The sequence below is a fragment of the Equus caballus genome, chromosome 17, assembly GCF_041296265.1.
Source record: "Equus caballus isolate H_3958 breed thoroughbred chromosome 17, TB-T2T, whole genome shotgun sequence".
In the NCBI taxonomy this organism is placed as follows: domain Eukaryota; kingdom Metazoa; phylum Chordata; class Mammalia; order Perissodactyla; family Equidae; genus Equus; species Equus caballus.
The window spans coordinates 72,035,028-72,057,161 of record NC_091700.1 but is presented as its reverse complement, the minus strand read 5'-3'; the positions used below and the strand labels follow the sequence as shown (position 1 = coordinate 72,057,161).

Genomic DNA, 22,134 nt, shown 5'->3' with positions numbered 1-22,134 from the left:
TGAATCTGAAAGCAACTTTCATAATGTTTTACTCCTCTTTCATTTTGTCTTTGCCACATGTGAGGCCATTCGGGAATGCTGGAGCCAAGCATGGTGGAAGAGCCGTCTTCCCCCACACCATTGGCTATTCCTCCTGAGGTAGTTTAAGATTGTGAAGAAATGGAAGCTGTAGGAATGAGAAGTGGGTTGAGGAGAAGTTTTGACTTCAGACTAATTAGCTGAGAGAAAACAAGGAGCAATACGTGACACAACCATATTAGCCAAGAATCAGTTAAAAACGTGATATCGTGAAAGTATACTTAGATAAAATAGCTTTTGCTGATTTAAAAATTAACAAATGATCATCTTAAGATCATTTGTAAAATACAGAGAAGTATAAAGAAGAAAATAAAAATCACTGACAAGTTCCATTGAGCTAACCACTGTGGACATTTTGTGGCATTTTTAAAAATCTTTTTCCTTCCCTTTTATATATACATGGTATATGTGTGTGTCCTTTCCTGGAGTGAAGTCAGAGTCCACCTACAGTTTTACATCCTGCTTTTTTCACTACACCTATCATGAGCATTTTTCCTGTATCATTAAACATTTCTTGAAAATATGATTTTAATTACCATATTTTATTCTGTTCTATAGAATTCTATAATTCAATCCTTTTCCATACATATAACTTATCAATTAAAGGGAGCCTTCCATTTGGAATGCCTTGATTAGTCAATGGCATCTAATTAACAAATGTATTTCACTGAAGTATTGGTTTTCTGTATCAGGGCTCACAGGGCCCCTACAGACCCATTCAGTGGGGGAATTGGTGGCAGAGATGCAAGTGGCACCATCAGCTGGGGATGAAAATAACTAAGCCTCCATAATGGTGACCTAAACTTTAATTCTCTCTGATGGGACACATAAGCCTTATCTGCCCCATCTCAAACTTCAACATCTTTCTCCAGAGCACCCTGGATTATTTATCCACCAATTCTTTTCCTTTTCAGACTATGATGGAATATCCCCTACACTCGCATCCTAAGTTTCCTGGTTTACTTTTTAACCTCATTCAAACAAACTCCCCACATCCTACTTCAATCCAGATGCTTCTCCAAATCCCTGAAATAGTTGTGAATTTGGCTAGAATGAAGATTTTGTAACTTCCATTTCCACCGTACAAAATCAGCTTCCTTTTCATAATCACAATGTAAATCCTTTGCTCTCTTTATGTTTCTCTAATATGTCCTCACTTGTGTGCATTTTATTGTTCTGCATTTGTTGCATCAGCAAAGACAAGGTGTACATACGATACACTGGGCAGATTTGTGCTAGAATTAAAACACTGCTTTGCCTTGGTGTGTGTGTGTGTGTGTGCACATGTGTGTTTACTGAAGGCTCCTTTTTAATCCCTTTCCTCAAATATTCTTTACAACTACAATGTCACATTTTATCTTGGGCCTGAAATGCATTCTGTGAAGTCCTCTCTGTGTTGGAACTAAGCAGAGGTGAGGCTGGAGCTGAGGGTAGGCATTAACCTGGGAGCCGAGTTTGGACTAAAAAGGAAATGCCTCACTTGATCCGGCAGACATTTGAGGATACTGAATGCTCCATTCTGCAATGAATATTTTCCTGGTCAGTACAACCATATGACCAAACCACTTTTGATTGATGTTGATTGAAGTTGTTGAATAAATTTATTGGAGTTCCTCAATGTACACATTATTATACGTCATGCCTGGATTGCTAGCGAGAAGGGGTTGGGAGATAGACTCTAAGATAGTTATTATTCTCAAGGAATTTATAAGATATAACATGTAAGACTTATCTGGGAGGACAATATGTGCATCAATTATGAATGAAAAATATCCCTAATATACAGAGATATCTTATACATTAAATATAAAAAATGGACAGAAACTATGAAAGGCAATTCTTACAAGAAGAAATGCAAATTGCAAGGAAGAGAATTAACTTCACTGGCAGTCAGAGAAATGCAAGACAAAACTGTGAGATGCCACTGTTTCCTCTAACCACCATCCAAACCCTTTTGTCTTGGTAAATATTAAAAAGGTTGATAATACCTAGAGACGTCAAGAGTGTGAGGAAACAGACATTCAAATATATTAACGGTGGGAGAATGATGTACTAAATATTTTGGAAAAGTAAACTGGAGGTATCTTTAATAATTCAGTTTTGCAAAATAACCATAAACTCTGTAGTCCTACTGTGGGCATCTACAAAGAAATAAAAGCACAAGTACAAAATGACATTGACAAACATTTATGGTAATGTCGGTTATCATGTTGGAATAAATGGCAGCAAGGGAAATGACTGAATAAATTATGCTACAACCACACAATGGAATTTTACCCAGCTATTAGAAAGAATGAGTTGGATCTGTTTGTATGGTTGTGAAAAAAAAATAGTTACAGGATAAAGTGTATAATAAATAGGAAAATATCCTCATGTATTTTAGAGTATACGTTTGTATGTTTTGTAGGACATCGGAACAGGTGTAGACACGACATGATCGAGGAAGAATAGATGGCACTTGCTGGAGTGCAAAAATGACTTGATCTTGACTCAGTCAATGAGCAATTGCTGAAACTTTTAATGTGCATAAACCTGTGCTAGACTTTGGGGAAAATACAGATTTATGAGATGTAGTTACTGACCTCCGAATAGAATTTAAATCTAGTTAGGATGAAAACGAACACATGTAAAACAACATGAACAGGACAGAAGAGTACACAATACATGCTAGGTTATTTGGTGTGGGCTCCAGGCACAGTGGAAATTCAGAGGAGGGCTTGACGCCGAAGAATGGAGTTGGGGCGCAGGTGGAGGGGAGCTGGTGGTGGAAAAGGACTTGGGTTGTGTTTGGAGAGGCTACTGCTTGCATTCTTCTTATTTCTCTTTCTTCTTTTTCTCTGCTTCTTTCATCTTAGACTTCCGCTGCTGTGCACCTAACCCGATTATTTGCCCTTGACTCCATCTTTGTTAATACTTGCTAAGTATTTCGGACCCTGAATAACTCAGACCACAGTTAATTCTCCAGGGTGACTTTGAACCCAGACTTAGTCCCTAGGAAGAATCATTAGATGGACTTTAGTCAACTACCAAGCTCAGTCAGCCTCCATCTTTACTGACATGGGTAAACATGACAAGAACCATAGCATTTAGTTGTCATGGCTCATCTCCAAGTGGGAATCCAGATCAGGACCCTATAGGGCTTGTTTAATTCCTGCCTCCTAGGCTGTTAAAATGAGCGAGGGTGGATCATGCAGGTGGAATTTTGCCATTCTACATCCCGTTTACACAGACCCAGCCTCAATTAAGTAAATTTCTCTGCAGTGGGAGGGGTCATCCCATGAGCGAATTTGAATGTCTGCATAGATCAGCATTATTGTTAATCACATCTGCACTTACATATATTTATATGCACACTCACAAGTGCAAAGATGCAGTTTCAAACTTAATTAAAAATAGAAAGCAACCTAAAGTGTGCTAGTATTTCCCCTGACTTCAGCATGATCTACCACTTTGACAAAATTTCATAAATCTCCTGCAATAGAAAATTCTACTGCACAGAACCATTTTATGCAGCAATATAGGTACTTAAAATATTCAACAACTTTCATCATGTTTTGCCTCTTGGTACATGGGATTTTTATGTATTTAATAGTTACATATGTTATATATTTTAAACAGTATTTTTTACTAATGGTCCCCCACAGTACATTTTTCTGAAACTCTAACATCTGTGTTTTGTTCTAGCGGCTCATGATGATAATCTTAAATTGAGCACATCTAACCACAAAGGACAGATTAGTCGGCTATTTTTTTAAGGTGGCTGGAGCCAGTGATGTAGGCGTCAAAAGTTGTCAAGTCCTGGTGACAGAAATACCTCCCCCTCACTTTTGGAAGAGCGATTCCGGATCTGGCATCTGAGCAGCTTGTACTGTGGCCAGGCCTGTAGCAGGTACACAACAATTCAGAGGAGAGTAACCGTGGGGAATGTTCATTTGTTATTTATTTATAGACTTGCCGTGCCACGTCATGTAAAATTAACACCTTTAATGGGCTCCTGCCTCAGTTGCTTCCACTAGCCAAGGCCACCCACCAGCTTCGGGGCAGCGCTGCTCTGTGTTTCTTTTGGGCTGCTGGCTCTGTGGAGTCTGTCTGCTGAAGTCACCCATGTGCGAAGCCGGTCAGCAAAGGTCTGGCCCATTGGAGAGAATGTTCAGGAAGCAGAGTCTTTGGGGATTTCGTGGCTGAAGAAACAAATGATTACTTTGGAGCGTAAATTCTCTTCTCTATCTGGATTATCTGGATAATGAAGAGATTTACTCCAACATTCATTTATTATAAATTGGGGGGATGCCTTCTCCCATGTGCCAGCATTCAGAGGGTCCCTTTCCTGTAAGAGTTCATAAATAATCAACGTTTACAATGAATAGGTTTTGTAAGCATTACCTTTTACTGACATAAAAATTCCCTCATGCTTCTAAGGGAAGACCAGTATAATTGCAGACAAAGATTCTGGAACTGAAATGGCTTTATGCAGAGAGTGGAAGTAAGCATTTGGGGATTTTGGAGAAAGATCTCACCTTTCACCCACCCACCTCATTGCTCCTGCCTCAGTGCTTAAAATTTCAGTCCAATTTTATAGCATTATTCAAACACATATGATGTCTGGGAGAGGGGAACACAGTAAGTCACTCAACAAACACTTGTCAGCTTTTTATGTGCTGAGTATTACATTTGACAGATACACAGGCTCCTGAAGAGCTCATGGTCTGATGGAAGAGAGAAACAAGTGACAGATCATTAAAAGCCACCTTAAAGTATTATGGTTGTGGTGGGAAATGTAGAGGCAGGAGGAATTAATAATGTCTGAAGAGATCGGGAAAGGTTTCATAGAGGAAGTGACATTTGAACTTGAAGAATGGATAAGCATCTATAAGATGAGAAGAAAAAACAATTCCAGGTAATTTTCGAGGGAGCAACGTGGGCACAGGTGTGGCAGTGACCTGTGTTTGAAGGCCTGCCAGCTACCTGTTGCTTTAGACACACCATCTAGTCCAATTCTTATAAGGGAGACAGATTACCACAGTTTTATATGTGAGAAAACAGAGGCCCCAAGAGGTTAAATCACCTGCCAAATTTGGGGGCTTCAGACAGGTCTATCTACCCCCCAAGCCCACGCCCTTTCTTTGATCTTATAGCACTCATGGCTGCTTTTCCACACCGCTGTGAGGGAGCATGACCTGCCAGGGGAAGGGTGAGATTGCGTGTGGCTCTGAAGGGAGAGGGAAGGGGCTCTGGGAAGGCAGGTTGTGGCCAGAAATGACAAGCCTTGAATGCTATGAGAAGTCTGGACTTCTTATCCTGTGTCTCACAGGCAATGGGAAGTCAGCCATCAAAGGCGTGTGTATGTGCGTGTGGTGACTATGTGGCAGATGGACTGCAGAGGGGGGCAGCGGTGGTGGGTGGGTGGATGAGGAGGACAATCTTTCTATGAGATATAACATACGCTAAACGTAGGCCTCCCGTTAACAGAGCTATAGAGAAGTCGGCCTCTTCAGTATGAAAGAGTCTGTAGACTTTGGAGGTACGTAGACCTGCGACTTACTGGCTGTGGGCCTTAGGCAAATTATTTAATCTCCCCTCACATAGTCGTAATGCAGACTTCGGTCACCTCATCTATAAAAAGAGAACAATAATCGTTTATTCCTTATCAGACTGTTACGAAAACTATTAACATAATAATCGATGTAAAGTATTTACATATCCAATGTTTGGCTCATTGCAAATTCCTAATTATTGATGGCTATTCCTCTATGAACACCTTCCAAGGAGAGTTACTTTATTAGACTATTTTGTGAGTTACCCATGAAGGCCGTGAGTAAAGGGGGCTTTGAACACACAGTGATGTGTGCAATGGGGTGGCAGGTAGATTGGAGGGTAGAGGAGAGTAAGGGGGCTAGAGCATTTTCCCGGAGTGAGAGCTGGGTCTGGAAGCTGTAGAATGAAGCCCAGAGTGGGATGGGGAAGAGCAAACCAAAGGAAGACTGAGGACAAGCAGTCCCTCCCACAGTGGCTCTTGAAATGAACTTCATGCACAGATGAATATTTATGATTTAATAGTGTTATTTTAATGGCAATAATTAAAGTTGTTTTTTTCCTCCATTCACTGTAGTGGTATAAAGTGGGTCTATTTAAAGGTAAATATTAAATACACAATAGTGCAGGTGATATGTGGATATAGCAAAAATTGTGAATGTGGTCTGAAGTTGGGGACATGTGGCACTAACGAATGTGGCCTTCTCCAGGGTAGGGACTTCTTTTTTTTTTAGGAAGATTAGCCCTGAGCTAACTACTGCTAATCCTCCTCTTTTTGCTGAGGAAGACTGGCCCTGAGCTAACGTCCATGCCCATCTTCCTCTACTTTATATGTGGGACGCCTACCACAGCATGGCTTTTGCCAAGCGGTGCCATGTCTGCACCCCGGATCCGAACTGGCAAACCCTGGGCCACCGAGAAGCAGGACTCGTGCACTTAACCCCTGTGCCATCAGGCCGGCCTCAAGGCACTTCTGTTTTACCAGGCCAGATGCCTTCCTGGTGCTCTGGGAGTGTGCTGGTTGAGTTTTAGCATTAAGTCTTGTGTGCTACTGTCATCTTGGAGATTATCTCTTGCCCTCTCTGCCCCGAATCGGGGGCATTTCTACTAACACTGTGAATTCTAAACTCTTAGAGTACTTACTATGCATTTGCCGAATTTACACTGACTATGTGAAGAAGGTGTGTGATGCTCTATATAGTATTCAGCAGGGGTCATAATAAAGGATTAGGAGCACAGGTTTAGAGTCACACGGACCAGGGTTCAAGTCCCTGTTCTACCTGTTAAGAGTCACTTAATCTTGGATAATTCACTTAACCACTTAGAGACTCAGGTTCCTCACCTGCAAAGGAGCAATGTGATGATAATAGTACTGAATTCGTGGGCTGTTAGGAACAGAGCTAATATAAATGATGCACAGTACCTGGCATAGGGCTTGTCAGAAATATTTAATAAGTATTTATTATCATCACATTAATATCCTGCTAGCTCTGCTCTCGGAAAGTTAGCAGGCGTTATAGGTACAGTGCACAGTTTACGTCTGTTTGGGAGAGTGCAGGGTTCATCTGCTGCCTAGGACAGAGCCTGGCACATAACTATTTGCTGAATAAGGAGACAAAGGAATAAGCCTTGGAAGAAGAAGTGAAGTGAGCTGATTTGGGGGCAATTTGAAGACGTTTTAGCATATATGTTTTAGTAAGCTTCATAGGCAACATGGCTTGTGTTTGCCAAGGAAAAGTAAATAGCCATGCTCCTTTTAAAGGGTAGTAGGCTGCCAATATGCAAATTACCCAACATCACCTCTGCTTTTGCATTGCCAAGGGTATCTCAGGTGAAACCACGATGGGGTGAGGCTTCTCATAAGCAAAATGCACTCGGAGCAGTGATAGGACTGGGCAATTATAACATAGCTCACACAGTGTTATAATTCCAGAGTCTGGGAGGCAGAATTGTTTTACTCACCTAAGAAATGCAATAATTCCCTCATGCAGTCTGCTGCCTCATGAATAGCATTGCTCATAAGATTTGAAGTGCTTTTTTTTTTTTTTGAGGAAGATTAGCCCTGAGCTATCTACTGCCAATCCTCCTCTTTTTTGCTGAGGAAGACTGGCCCTGAGCTAACATCCATTCCCATCTTCCTCTGCTTTATATGTGGGACGCCTACCACAACATGGCATGCCAAGCAGTGCCATGTCCGCCCCAGGGATCCGAACCGGGGAACACCCAGCTGCTGAAGCGGAACACGCGCAAAATTTAACCACTGTGCCACCGGGCTGGCCCCCTGAAGTGCTTTTTGACCAAGACAGCCTTACTGTTCCCCTCAGCTTGACTACACTTTAGACAGCCTTATTCCTGACTCTAGGCCCCAGACCTCCTTTTTCTTCGAGCACTTACTTTAAAAAACTTGCAGGTGTAAATACTTCCTCTGCTCCTTTGAGATGTAAATCTTCTACAACCCAGAAAAGTCTTTCTCAGGGACTGGCATCCATCCCTTTGAAATGTAATTGTTGACAGAAGAAGTATCCCTGTCTCCCAGTCTCTATGGGCAGGTGGGAGCCTAACTTCTATAAGGCCAATTAGCAAACACAGATGGCCTAATCATATTGACCAGCCTCTCCCCTAAAATCCACCATACTTTTCCATTAGCCCAACTCAAGTTTAAAAACATTTCCCACTTTTTATTTCAGAAGAATTGAGTTCAATTTCTCTTCCCTATTGTGATAGTCTTGATTAAAGTCATCCTGGCCACTTTTTTTTTTTTTGGTGAGGAAGATTGCCCCTGAGCTAACATCTGTGCCAATCTTCCCTTATTTTATTTACGTGGGATGCTGCCAAGAATGGCTTGATGAGCAGTGTGTAGGTCCATGCCTGGGATCTGAACCTGCAAACCCCACGCTGCCCAAGCAGAGCACAGAAACTTAACTGCTACACCACCAGGCCAGCCCCATCCTGGCCATTTTAAAGAAGTGTGCAGTACCATTTTTCTTTTACAATCCCATGAATTAAAAAGGGGAGATGACGACCTGCCCTGAGAATTTACTGGCTGTCACTAAAGTGGGTGTGATACGCATCACAATCAATCAGACAGGTCTCATAATACCCAAAGGTGATGCTGACGTTCACGATCAATTCTGAAGAGGATGTGAATTGCTTGGTTTAATCCACAGTGAAGATGGTGGTGACAGGCCTCAGGCTGAAGACCCAGCGCTGGGAGGGCAGCCAATACAGAATTAATGCTGCTCAGCTTCCCTAGTGAGGTCTGCACTAATATGTTGATTTTTAAAAAGCATACTACTCTAAAAGAGCGAAGTAATTGAGACTCACAAGGTCTGCGCTGCAACAGAAGGTAGGAAATTTGGGGTATCTTTACCAAGTTGGGTTCAGAGAATTCTGGAAATTAGTCCTTGCTCCACTAGGGCCAGGACTCTGCCTTGTACATTCTGTGTATCCCCAGCAGAGTCGCCTGACCCAGGAGAAGTGCTAGATAATATTTTCTGAAGTATGTGGGCACTGTCCAGAATGCAGGCTGAGTCTACGAACTGAAGAGAAAGAGGGTCTGCTCCTAGAGCTAGCACACGAGATACGAAGTCAATATCAAATGCCAGCGGCAGATACAACAAGGGTAACAATCTCCTCAGGGCTTCTTGACCTTAGCCAAGCGTTGGCAAGACTTCTCTTACTCTAGTAAGCCAGATAAGTAGTAGCTATGATTTTTTCCAGGTAGGGGGCAAGGAACAGGACAGGTGGACTCTTTATTGACCATAGGGACCCTGAAAGCATCTAGAAAATGTACTTAGAGGGCATAGTCTGGGGCCAGGCACGTTAATCAGTGTGGTGAGTATCTGATACAGAGACCCATTTCACCAGAACAAGGAGATCTACTTTCAGGCTTGGATGCTTTGCTTGGCTGGTCTTGGAGCCGGTCTTGACCATCCTGACCTACGTGGGCCATGCCTGCTGGCCTGGATTCTACCAGGGGAGTGGAATTCAGCTGCCTGCAGCACTCTTTCCTTTGCTTTTTCTGTTCCTTTCCTGTCATCATCAACACCTCCCCTTCTATAACACTTACCCCCTCTTCCATTCTTTTCTTGCCTGAGACTCCGGTAGTCCTCAGTCTTTACACTGAAAAGCAGCTGCTCTGTACGTTGCCATTTGGCCATCCCTGCTGAGAAAGAACACACAAACTTCAGGTGCCAGGGCTGGTTCCCTCCTTTTATGTACAGACTGGCTTGGTTGCAGTTCTGCGGGTCTGGTTGGAAGGCTTCATGCCCTGGGCAAGGTGAGAAAGGGAATTCTTTGTGACACCTCGAAAGTGATGCTCGGACTGGCACTCGTGGTGTTTCAACATCTTTTGTACTTTCTCAGTTCATGTCGTGTGGTGGTTGCTGGGTGTCTTCAACTTGATGACTGGGTGGTTAAAAGAAAGGTGAATGAGTCAGCGCTTTTATTTTATAAAATAAGATTTCACTAGTGAATACTGATTTAAAAAAATAAGATTGATGCCCTAAGTTCTGAGTGTTATTTTGGATCAAACTCTACCTGTACTATGAAAATGCACTTGAGAGATGCATACCTGTGCATGTCTCTATTAGGGGTGGACAGTGATTCCAGGAGCAGAGCTATTGAGGCTTAGTGAGTGTGGTGGGATGTTAGCCTCCTCAGTCAATGCCTGATGCTTAGGTGGAGAAATTGTACAGAGTCCCTGCTATGATGTGGCAGTCACCTACTTCTTCAGCGTTATTGGTCAGTGTTCCCTGGCTTTAACCAACTTTCTTATCTCTTAAGTCTCAACTCGACGCCCTCTCGCCTGGGGTCCCTCCTGTAAGCTCCTGCTGAACCCTGTGAGCGTCTCCATCCTAGTACTGAGAACACTACACTGTAATTGTATGTTTACATCTTTGCCTTTTCACAGGATTGTGAACCCTTGAGAGTAGGGGCTGTATCTTATTTATCTTTGAATTCACAAAAACTAGAACAGTCCTTGTTTCAAGGTTAGCACTGAGCGAATCCATTTTTAAAAGATTAACGAATAAGAAAATATTATTATTTTTAGTTCAATAATAGATTTGCATGTATTAGACTTCAATGATATTTTGGATGCCTAATGATCAAATATTCACAAATTAAAATATGATTTTTATCTTAAAGTTTTTTTAAAAAGTGAAAAAGCTTTTGTAAAATAGAGAAGAGAAAAAACATCATCCATATTCCCAGTTTTCTTCTTCATTTAGCAGTATTTTAAACACTTTACCAGAAGAACTTCAGGGTAGTTTGTCAAATTTGCTTTCTAAAAATTCCCACAGGGACTTGAAATGCACTAAATGTGTAATAATTTGGGAAGAACAGCCCTGTTTGCCCTTTTTAGTCTTCCCCTTGGACACATGATTGCTCCTGCCAGTTACATGTCTTTTTTTCCTTCTAAGATGTTTGGGAGTTTTCTTCACTGAGATTACTCCAAGGTATAAGTTTTTCGTAGTTTTGAGTTCCAATTAAAAATATTATAGTGTTGGCGAGGATGTGGCGAAAAGGGAACCCTTGTGCACTGTTGGTGGGAACGTAAGATGGTGCTATGGGAAACAGTATGGAGGTACCTCAAAAAACTAGAACTAAAACTACCATGTGATCCAGCAATTCCACTTCTGGGTATTGAATTTATTCAGTTCAAGAGAGCTGAAATTTCAGGATCTTGAAGACACATGAGCACTCCCATGTTCCTTGCAGCCTTATTCACAATAGCAAAGAGTTAGAGACAACTTAAATGTCCATCAACAGAAGAATGGTTAAGAAAATATGATATATACACACAATGGACTACTATTCAGCCATTAAAAAGAAGGAAATCCTACCATATGTGACAATATGAATAAACCTTGAAGACATTATGCTAAGTGAAATAAGTCAGTCACAGAAGGACAAGTACTGTGTGATTCCACTTATATGTGGAATCTAAAATAGTCAAACTCATAGAAACAGAGAGTAGAAGAGTGTTTACCAGGGGCTAGAGGAGGGGGAAATAGGGAGCTGCTCTTCTTCAGCTTCAACTCTTTGTACCACAATGGGTACAGTTTCAGTTATGCGAGATGAATAGATTCTGAGATCTGCTGTACACCATTGTGCCTATAGTTAACAATACTGTATTGTACACTTAAAATTTTGTCAAGAGGGTAGATCTCATGTTAAATGTTCTTACCACAATAAAAAATCAAAACGAAACTGAAAGCCAAGATCAACAGGGTTACCGTAATTTATTTAGTACTTGCCTCATCCTGAATAACTCTATGTAGCTTCCTAACATACGGGTCTATGACATAGTAGAATGTCTTTCTAAGTTCAGTTTTCTTATCTGTAAAACAGGACATACAAATAAACAAGCAAATAACAAAAAGGATAGTAAGATTAAATCCTAACAAAAGAATCCCCAAAAAACTCACATAGCCTCAAATGTTCAGCACTCTGTCCCCACTGATCCAGCCACTGAAGTATAGTCTCGTGCCTCCCCTTCTTCCCTTCTTCTTCCCAATCTCTAGTCTCCTTGTGGAAGTGCCAGGACTCCAGGGGAGAGTGGGAAAGCTGTGAGAATCCACACCTTGTTAGGCTCCTCTTCCTTCATCACCACTCCGTTTAAAAGAACTTGGAGAATCTTTTACCCTGCTTCTGGTTTGTGGTCCTAGAGAGCCAGGAAGGTGTCTACAATTTGGAGGGACTCATGGAACAAGGAATAACTGATCCCTGTCTCTTATTTACAGGGCTGGGAAACAACAATGGGTGAAGGGGAAGCAGTGTCCCAGTTTTGACAGTCTACTCTAGCGGTTTCCCCTAGAGCTTTCCACAGTGTTGGGATATGATTTTTTTTTTTTTTAAAGGAAAGATTCGCTCCACTAAACCGGTTCAATTTCTCAGGCAAGTGCAGACATTGTTGTCAAATCTCACTTTCTTCATCGATTGTAAGAGGATATGGTATAACTCAGATGCACTTTTCTGATGAGACTGCTGAACCCAGCCTGAAACTGCCAGTCCACAGAACCATGAGCCAATAAATAGTTGTAGTTTTAAGTCACTTAAATTTTGTCATCGTTTGTTATGCAGCAATAGCTAATGGATACATTCTGATTTTCAACGACCTTCCATAGTCTATGAGAAGAAGAATAAGAGAATACTTGGAAAATTGGAACATTTAATAAATGTTCATTGAATAAATAATTGAATGAGTGAGCAAATGAATGAATGCAAGAAGCAGCATAGTCATATTTTTTCTTAGTCAGATTTCAGTTTTAAACACGTCCATTTTGGTACCTTGGATGTTGATGTTTCTCCTCCACTGCTGTATACCTGGCACACATCTCTCTAATAGCAGCAATTGCACTGAATTGCATTATTTATATGTGTGTTTCATTAGATTATTTGCAATTTGAAAGCCAGGACTGTTTACTAGTCACCTCTGTATCCTTAGTGCCCAGATATTCAGTGCACCCAAAAGGGTGATTCTTTGGGATTTTAAAAGTGTATGAAGTTTTGACCTCTGGAAACTGGATGACAGCTCTGTAACCAGTGATTCTAAACCATGGCCAAAAAGTAAACTAATTTGAAAAGCTTTACCAAAAAATCAGTGTCCAGCCTCACTTCAGGCCAATTCAGAATCTCCAGGAGGTAGCGGTAGGCGATGGTAACATGCAGCCAGGCTTGAGAACCTGTGAGTTCAAATGCCCTAAAAGTTTATTAGTATTAGCACTGGGAAATGACCCTCTCCAGCAACAAGGAGAACTTATTAAGAAATAACACTAAATATTCTAATTTTCAAAGTTAAAACATGAGTGATAATTGAAGTGCGAAATATTATACCATAAAATGAAGGCATGAATCTGTGTAAAGGCCTAGCGCAATTCAGGATAAAATCTTGTTTGTTATTTGATATGGAATCATCTATCTTTTAATTTTTCCTTTAATTTTTTTCATCAAAGCTATAAAATATTTCTTGCAGTTTTTAATTTTTTGACAAACACCAATTTCATTTTTCCATTTTATTTTCAGTCAAGAGTTTTAAGACGCTTCAGTCTTGACTCCTTGGTGTTGATTTTGAACATTTTAAAATGGCTCATTTAAAAAAGTTTTTGTTTGACAATAGCTCACTTAGAACAAACCACTTAACATTGCCTCTCTCATGAATATTTATACCTTAAGGCCTCAATTTGACAACATTAAGCTCTGTATTCTTATTTCTTGAACAACCAAAACATGTTTATAGATTGCTTTCAATGCACTTTTTCCCCCTCGTTTGAATACACTATGATTAAAAGTTCACAGCCTTGGTTACATTATATAATTTGAGAAATAACCAACAATGTCCTTAGTGATTAAATATTCAAGTTTGCAATTATTTTGTAACTTTTGTTCTGCTCTTCGCTCACTCTAAAAATTATCATAAAATTTTGAAAGATGTCCTCAGTGTAGAATATGTCCATAAAATATTAAATATTCAATTTTCCTCTATCATGGCTTGAAAAATTCATAATTACATGATGATCCACATAATAACTCATTCTGAAAAGTCATATACGGCACTCCCTCTGTGACTGAGTTAATAATTTACTGCTGTGTGGGATTTTCACTCTGCACTGTTAGTCTTGGGAACATTTATTAAGCAAATGTTCATTTGCAAAGATCAGGATGTGAATGAAGAGGGTAAGAATTTAATGAGGAGTGACAGACAGGTGAACTGATTCCATATAGAACTTTAGTACAAGGGAAAGCAGAGAGCTTTATCTTTCGTTGCCTCGATAGACACCTGAAATGAAATATAGAAGACAGAGGGCAGGAGAAAAAAAATGATGCTCTCCTGAAGGGGCCAACGGAGGATAAATCAAGGGAAGTGAGGAATACAATTCAGGCCATTTGAAAAGATGCCGTCGAAGGTGACGCTTTGAGCTTATGGAGCAGATGCTGACTTTTTATTTGAAAGTCACCAGGTGCTGCCAGAGAGAATGTTTCATGTCTTCTCTTCTTTCTTTTGGTATTCTAAATTTTAATTGACAATAGATCGAACGACCAAAGCATGCAATGAATAACAAGTAGACAGAGAAAGAAGTTCCTCAGGACTGGTTATTTCAGGACTTGGAATTGCTTATAGAGACTCTTGGGAAAATCTGTTACTTAAATGAAGGCCTAAAATTGTTATGCAACACCTAGGAGTAAACCTTAGAAATGGATAATCCGTATTCTCATATTTGGGTCAGTTCTGTGGGGACATAGGCAACGTGAATGAAACCAGCAGTTTGTGTTAGATTAATTGGATAATTGTATTACATGATAGGTGTGAGTTCACCTTTCCAAATTGTTGGAATAGTCACGGCAGTGATGCGTCACCGGGAGAAGTCATCAGATGGGTAAAGTAAAACTGCCGGATTACCTGATTGTTACGTTAATTTTGACTAACACGTGGAGGCTTGACAAAAGGGGTATGGGTCCCATGCATAGCATGGCAACTTCCATGCCATTTTAATTGTTTTTAGAATATGTTGAGGGTTAAATAAATACGTAAATAAATAAAGCTAAAGTAAATTTACAGTAAAAATAACAGGCTAGACTATACACATATGATTTGAAATTTATTGAAGATTTATCCATAGTCACCAGTTCCAATATCTCCACGCTTGAGTTTTTCATCTGTAATGATAAGTTATGGAAACCAGAATGGGCCAGTGAGGAGGGTGAAAGAGACAATCAAATTTTGTTGACTGGTGAAGATTTAATTTGATTTGTTTCCCCTCAAAAGCAAGGGTTACATTTAACATTTTTGACAGTGTTGAACTTTGCCTGAGCCCTGTGCTCCTGAAAAACAACAGAGGTTAAGACACATATGAGCAGACCCTGGTTCAAGTCCTGGCTTTGCCATTGCTCGGCTATGTGACCTTAGACATGTCACAACAAATCTGAGTTTGTATCTTCAACTGTGAAAATCTGTGTCATAGATGAGAGAATCTTTTCCAAATTCTTACAGCTCTAAAATTCCATGGTTAGAGAATGATGCTGGTGTTTCCATATACATTGATAGGGACAATTCTAAAAGCTTTTTTCCTTTTCACCATCCCGTTTGTTCTTTTAGGGATATCTATTGACAGGTTTTCAGCTGTACTGTTTTAACTCTTTTTATCCATATGAAGTGGCTATGCATTCTTGAATTTGGGCATTTATTCTGAGAGTAAGCTAGACATATTTGTGCAAAAATATGTCATTGGACTTTTAAATGTTTTTGTGAGGAAGACTGGCCCTGAGCTAACATCTGTTGCCAATCTTCCTCTTTTTGCTTGAGGAAGATTATCACTGACCTAACATCTATGCCAGTCTTCCTCTATTTTGTATGTGGGATGCTGTCTTAGCATGGCTTGATGAGCAGCGTGTAGGTCTGCGCCCAGGATCCGAACCTGCGAACGCTGGGCCCCTGAAGTGGAGTGTGTGAACTTAACTACTATGCCACTGAGTCAGCCCCTGGACTTTCATTTTTTTACCTGGAGATGTTTGCCATTTTGACCAATAATAACACCAGAGATTTCCTTCCTGTGCGGTTCCCGGGGGCTTCAGGTACATAGAAGAGCTTGGGTGAAATGCCAAGGTGTGTTGGTTTCAAATACTCAAGTACTTCGAAGAGATTTCTCTTCAATGTTCTCCTCTTCGTGAAGATGTGGATAAAAGCTGGCGTTGATTGACACTCAGTGAGGAATCAATGAAATATTTTTTTAAGGTGTAAAGAAAGGCTTGGCTTCTGGTTTTAACTAGGTCCAGCTTTTTAAATCAGGTTCTTTTCATTTTATAAAGAGAGAATAGTAATTTTAGCAGTAGTATATTTCGCAGATACTTTGAACAGGGAGTCTGTGTTCCATTTTGCATGCCCTGGGGGAATGAAATATATCGTTTACTACATTCTATGCATATATTTATTTGAGAAAAATATTTAATAATATTTATTTAAGAGTCAAAATGAGTCTGGTCTTTTCTCTTTAATCTCCTAACTTTGTCCTCATTCTTGTTCTCAGTCTTCACTTTCAAATAATGTAAAATCTAAATTCTAGCTTGTCCTTGCTGAAACTCACATTGCACCAATGGTCAATTTATTCATGTTTACTGCAACACTGTCACCATCCCAAGAAGGACTCAATTTTCAAGACTGATAGAGACTGGAAAAGGATTTTTATTTATTTATTTATTTTTTTGCAGAAGATTAGCCCTGAGCTAACATCTGCTGCCAATCCTCCTCTTTTTCTGAGGAAGACTGGCCCTGAGCTAACATCCGTGCCCATCTTCCTCTGCTTTCTATGTGGAACGCCTACCACAGCACGGCTTGCCAAGCAGTACCATGTCTGTGCCCAGGATCCAAAACAACAAACCCCAGGCCACCAAAGCGGAAGGTGCGCACTTAACCGCTGTGCCACAGGCCAGCCCCGTGGAAAAGGATTTATAAGCAAGTTCTTTGAATCATAATAAGCCAATTTCTTCATCAAAAATATTGGTTACCAAGGTCTAAATGAGGTCACTTTTAAATGCCAGGCAGAAATACAGTGCTCAATGGTCTACTCTAAGTAATTCCTCTACCTATAAATTTCAAGATGAAGCAAGGCAGAATCTTAATCATAGCCCTGAAAACACTCAAACTGAATGTATCTCTATTTTAAAAAATGGGTAAGACAATAGTAACAGTAACAGTGAATGTTAGAGAAACATTTTTCTCAGATATTAAATACAATGAGTTCATCATTAATGTGTTCTTGCATAGTAATACCAAAAGCAGGAAAATGTAAAATATACACCCCACACGTATATTTCATTAAAAGTTGCCAACGATACAAAGTACAAGATTTTGTAACTGTAATGAAAATATTTTGTAGGATATGTAAACTAGAGGCTCCACCGACTTGCTCAAAAATTATTTGGTTAAAGGGTAAATACACCTTGTACATCATAATGAAAGTCTTATAGGTAGGGGTGGAGATTAACACTTCAGGCTGTCTACAGAATATTAATAAAATTCAATATATTTTCTAAAAGGTATAATTTATATTTTGTGGAAATGAGACCCTTTTCTAATAAAATTCTTCTGTCCTTCATTCTGTTCATATAATTTTGCTATAAATCATCCTGTAGGAATTTTCCCCCCTAAATATTCATCTCAGGGAGAACCTATTTAAATAAGCCCTCTTAGCAAGATCTTTCAGAATTAAAATTATACCACGAGCGATGCTCCATCCAATATGTTTCCTCCTATGAAATTTTCTTATGCCTACAATAATATTTCTGTTGAATTACATTATGTTAAAGTTGTTGATTTGAGGTGACTTTGATAGTAAAGAAACATTGTGTTAAAAGACCAACAAATTATCTTAGCCTTTTTAATCACACTGTCTCTGAGTCAGTACCATCACAGCTCCTTTCTGCTCCCCATCTACATATATAGTGAGAAAAACCTAAGGGCATTATTCTCAGCTTCACCACAAAGAAAGAATAAGAAAGAAGAAAAATTGCTACTGGATATACTAGGTTTCCTTGGTTTGTGGTAAACTAGAACATTATGCTCTTTCATAGTCGTCTGAAGCTGATTTTAGTCTACTGTCTGGTAGTCATTAGAATAAATTTTTATTTTATTCCTGATAGGAATATAACAAGTAATTTGGTTTCTTAGGATGTGAGGTATAATATGGAGAGTAGATAGAAGTGTCAGGCACTGACACACACAGACACAAACACACACGCACACACAGTACATGAATATCAGTTCCTATGCCAGGTCTCATACTTTGAGGTGTCCCTTGAGGGTATCGTAGAAGGATTCCATGGGTCAGACAACTCTGACTCTGCAGAGCTCAGAGAAGGTTTTTTGGTGAGGTAATTAACAAATCTCCTGACTTTGTGAATTATCAAGTGCTTGACAAATGAATATTCACATGCTTTAATTCATCTATTTCTTTTTAAAAAAATTTTTTTTTGCTGAGGAAGATTTACCCTTAGCTAATATCCATGGCCAATCCTCTTGTTGTTTTGTTTTTTTGTTTGAGGAAGATTCACCCTGAGCTAACATCTGTGCCAATTCTCCTCATTTTTCTTTTTTGGTTTTGCTTGATGAAGATTTGCTCTGAGCTAATGTCTATGCCAGTCCTCCTCTATTTTTTTTTGTACGTGGGACACCACCACAGCATGGCTGGTGAGTGGAGCAAGTCCACGCCCAGGATCTGAACCCACGAACTGGGCCACCAAAGCAGGGTGTGTGGAACTGGGTCATGGGTCTGGGCCCTAATTCATCTATTTCTTACATCTGCCCTATGAGGTAGTGGAGCACACTTTATCATCCCCATTTGCCGCATGGAAACTGAGGTTTAGTCAGGTTCAGCGATTTCCCAAGGTTACACAGCTCACTGTACCGCTCTCTGATGCAGGATCCAAGAGTTTACTCCTGTGCCTCTGTCAACTCACCTTTTTATCCTCCTGGGCTCTCTGGAGGCCCTCACACTGTGTCAGCCCTAAGCATCAAGCAGGAGATAAACCAGGGGCTCAGATTAAATGTAGACATTTATTGTTTGTTGTGGGACATATGTGAGAAGCGGTAGTGTGCACAGCCTCCACAGTCCTTGCAAACGTCAGGCACTTGATAAACCTCCTGCATGAGACATGGGGCATTATCGCCTGCAGCTTAAACAAGTTTGGGAGCAGAAATCACTGCCCTGGTAATTTGTGACCTCCAAAACCATTTAGTTCCCTAGAGAAGAGAGGGGGCTAAAGAGTAGCTGCAGTCCTTCAGTACAGCTCACATTTATTGAGTGCCAATACTAATTATAAAACATAATATTTATTGGGTGCTTACTATGAGTTGGACATTGTTCTAAATATTTGCACATGAATAAACTCACTTAATACTCACAACGATGCTATTGTTATTATTACTATTATTGATTACAGCTATTGTTATCTTCCCCGCTTAATAGGTAAGGAAATTAAAGCACAGAGAGGTTAATTACTTGCTCAAAGTCACATAGGCAGGATATGATGGAACAAAGATCTGGACCCAGCCAGAACTGGGGTTCTGCTGTACTGCCTCTCTGGATCTTAGGAGCTGTACTAAGTGATGGAGATACAAAAATCCACAAGGTTTGTTTCCCAGGAAATCCCGAGTCTCTATCGGAGACAGACATACAGGAAGTCCTGCTCCACGTGAGAGTTGCCGTAGGAGAGGCATAGGCGAGGTGCAGTTAGCACAAAAAGCTCAGCACCCCATTTCTTGGGGCTCTCAGGGAGGCATTTCTGGACCCATTCAGGCTTCAGCTGAGTCAAGAAGGATGAATGAGGGTTTGTCATTCTTTAGCGCCTGGGGAAGCTGATGAAGCTGATCCCAAGTACTAGGAATAGCATCTAACAAGCTCAGAGGCAAGAAATGACACAGTGCATTCAGGAATTCTCAGATTTGGAAGGATTATGGCACAGAATGCCAGGCAGTGATGAGCAGAAACTGAAGCTGAAAAACTAGGTGGGGTCAGGTCATGAAGGGCTTTGTAGAACGTGCACAGTAGGTCGGATTTCATCATGGAGACCATGGGGAACCATGGAAGGGTTTTCAGGAGAAAAATCTTATGAGACGTGTTTTAGTAAGAGACTCCAGGATCAGTGGAGAGGGTAGATTAGAGGTGGTGGTTGAGATGAGAGGCTGTCAGACTTGTTATTGCTACTTGCTATGAGAAATGATGAGGACATCCTAAACCAGGGCAATGGTGGTGAGAATCTGAGAGAGAGAACTCTGGACTTTCAGATCTCTTATTTCTAGGATTAATATTGTTAATATCATTAGTTTCCTTTAATATTTTGCCCAAGTTGCTCAAGTTATCATCTGCCTTGGAGGAGAATGTTACAGAAAGACAGCATATCAGTTTGGATACTTGGTGCTCCAAATAACAAAAACCTAGGTAGAAATGACTTAAACAATGAGGAAAATTATTATTTTATATAGGAAGTTTTGAGTTAGGGCATCTCCAAGTTTGTTTCATTCAGTAGCTCAATGACAATACTAAGAAATCTTTTTTTTCTATTTATCTATTCTACCTTCCTCAGTATTACCTGTCTCTCCTATGCCTAGGTGTCCTCATGGTCTCAAAATGGCTGCCACAGTCCCAGGAATCAAGATCAGCAAATAGATTAGAGAAGAGTTCAACCTCGACTGACACACATACCTGCATGATACAAAACCAGGGTTCTCGTGGCAAGGAAGAAGGAAGGAAGGATTTAAGAGACAAGTAACAGTGTCTGCACAGAATGCAAAGAGAAAGAAGACAATATTCCGCTTCTTGCATTAAAAAGACAGGATTGTGCAGCAAAAATCGAGCCTTGTATGCCAGATCATCTGAATATATTATCTGAATTCCTTCCTCTGCTCTTTCAGTGTGCCATTAGACAGGTTTAGCAGGTCCGATCATAGAGTTTTACGTAAAGGAGGTTCAGACCGGAAAAGAAGTAGGGGAAGACAGTCTTTTTTGGCCCCTGGAGCTTGTGGGAAGGAGGAGAGAGAGAATGAATGAGAGTGGAGGTGTTGTCATGTTTTCCCTTCTTGGGGTTGGTTTGGGAAATGGCAGTGGTGTTGTGGTGTGGGGTCGGGAGGCACTGGCATTAACTAGCTGTCAGGAAGCAGTGAGAGGATAATATCCATGTTCCACTTCCCCATTTGGAATTCTGGGAAGAGTCTGCTCTGCAGAGATCCTTATCAGGAGAGGGGAGCAGTGTGGTCAGACAGAACGAAGATCTAGCTGGCACTCTTGGGGCTTTCTCAGTTTGCATACACTGTAGAAGTTGAATCAACACATAGTCAACCTGTCTTGGGACAGCTCTGCAGAGGACTCTTCATGAGCCAGGGAACTGGATAGCGAACATGGTGGAGACCCAGAATTTTCCCAGGAGCCAAAAGAATAAACCACAGGTAGATTCAGGGCATAGCAGAGGTGTGCAGGTACCAGCCGGGGCATCCCGAGGTCTAGCATGTCTGCTTGTGCCAGCCTCTACCGTCCCCTAATGTGAAGCCATGTACTCCTTTCTCTTTATATTTGCAGGCTATACTTGGAGAGAAGCAAGGGAAGCGTGAGTATCTGAGAGTCTGAACCAACCAAGATGAAGCGCGAGTGAGCGTGGCAACCCTTCCACATTGTCCCTGGCAGGGAGACAACCCCTGGGACTGTTAGGGTTTTCATAAACATGGTTTCTTCTTCCCTGAAGTCTTGGGTCCTCTAGTGTACATATGAGATAAAAATCTGCTTAGGAAAAGGAGAAACATGTTGAACAAACCTATATGATACCTGTTCTTTCCTAATAAGAAAATTTTCTTCATTGCTATATATAAGAAGGGAATACTTACTACTAATGCAGTGCGTTAACTTAAGAAAGGGACGCATTTGTGTTAAGGAAATGTTTACTAGGAAGTATTTCCTGAGATAAGGCCTAATTCTTTAATTGCCATTAATTTGTACCCAATTAAAAGTAAGCACTAAAAACCACGGTGAGCATAAA

The 22,134-nt window shown here is 40.6% G+C and overlaps 1 long non-coding RNA gene across 10 annotated transcripts in view; it reads right to left on the bottom strand.

Annotated features, from left to right (window-relative positions):
• Nucleotides 1–1,652: 1,652 nt before the first annotated feature.
• Nucleotides 1,653–22,134, bottom strand: part of LOC138918543 (uncharacterized) — a 226,824-nt gene continuing 206,342 nt past the window's right edge. For 3 of the 10 annotated variants that reach the window (XR_011428028.1, XR_011428021.1, XR_011428027.1), the window contains 4 exons: nt 16,113–16,494; nt 11,871–11,953; nt 9,680–9,775; nt 1,653–4,405 (listed from right to left, as the gene is read on the bottom strand). This is a non-coding gene — a long non-coding RNA (uncharacterized lncRNA). Of the gene's footprint in view, nt 4,406–5,620; nt 5,692–9,679; nt 9,776–9,915; nt 10,018–11,870; nt 11,954–16,112; nt 16,495–22,134 lie in introns of all 10 variants that reach the window. The other 7 variants (XR_011428023.1, XR_011428025.1, XR_011428024.1 and 4 more) reach the window with 7 other exon arrangements.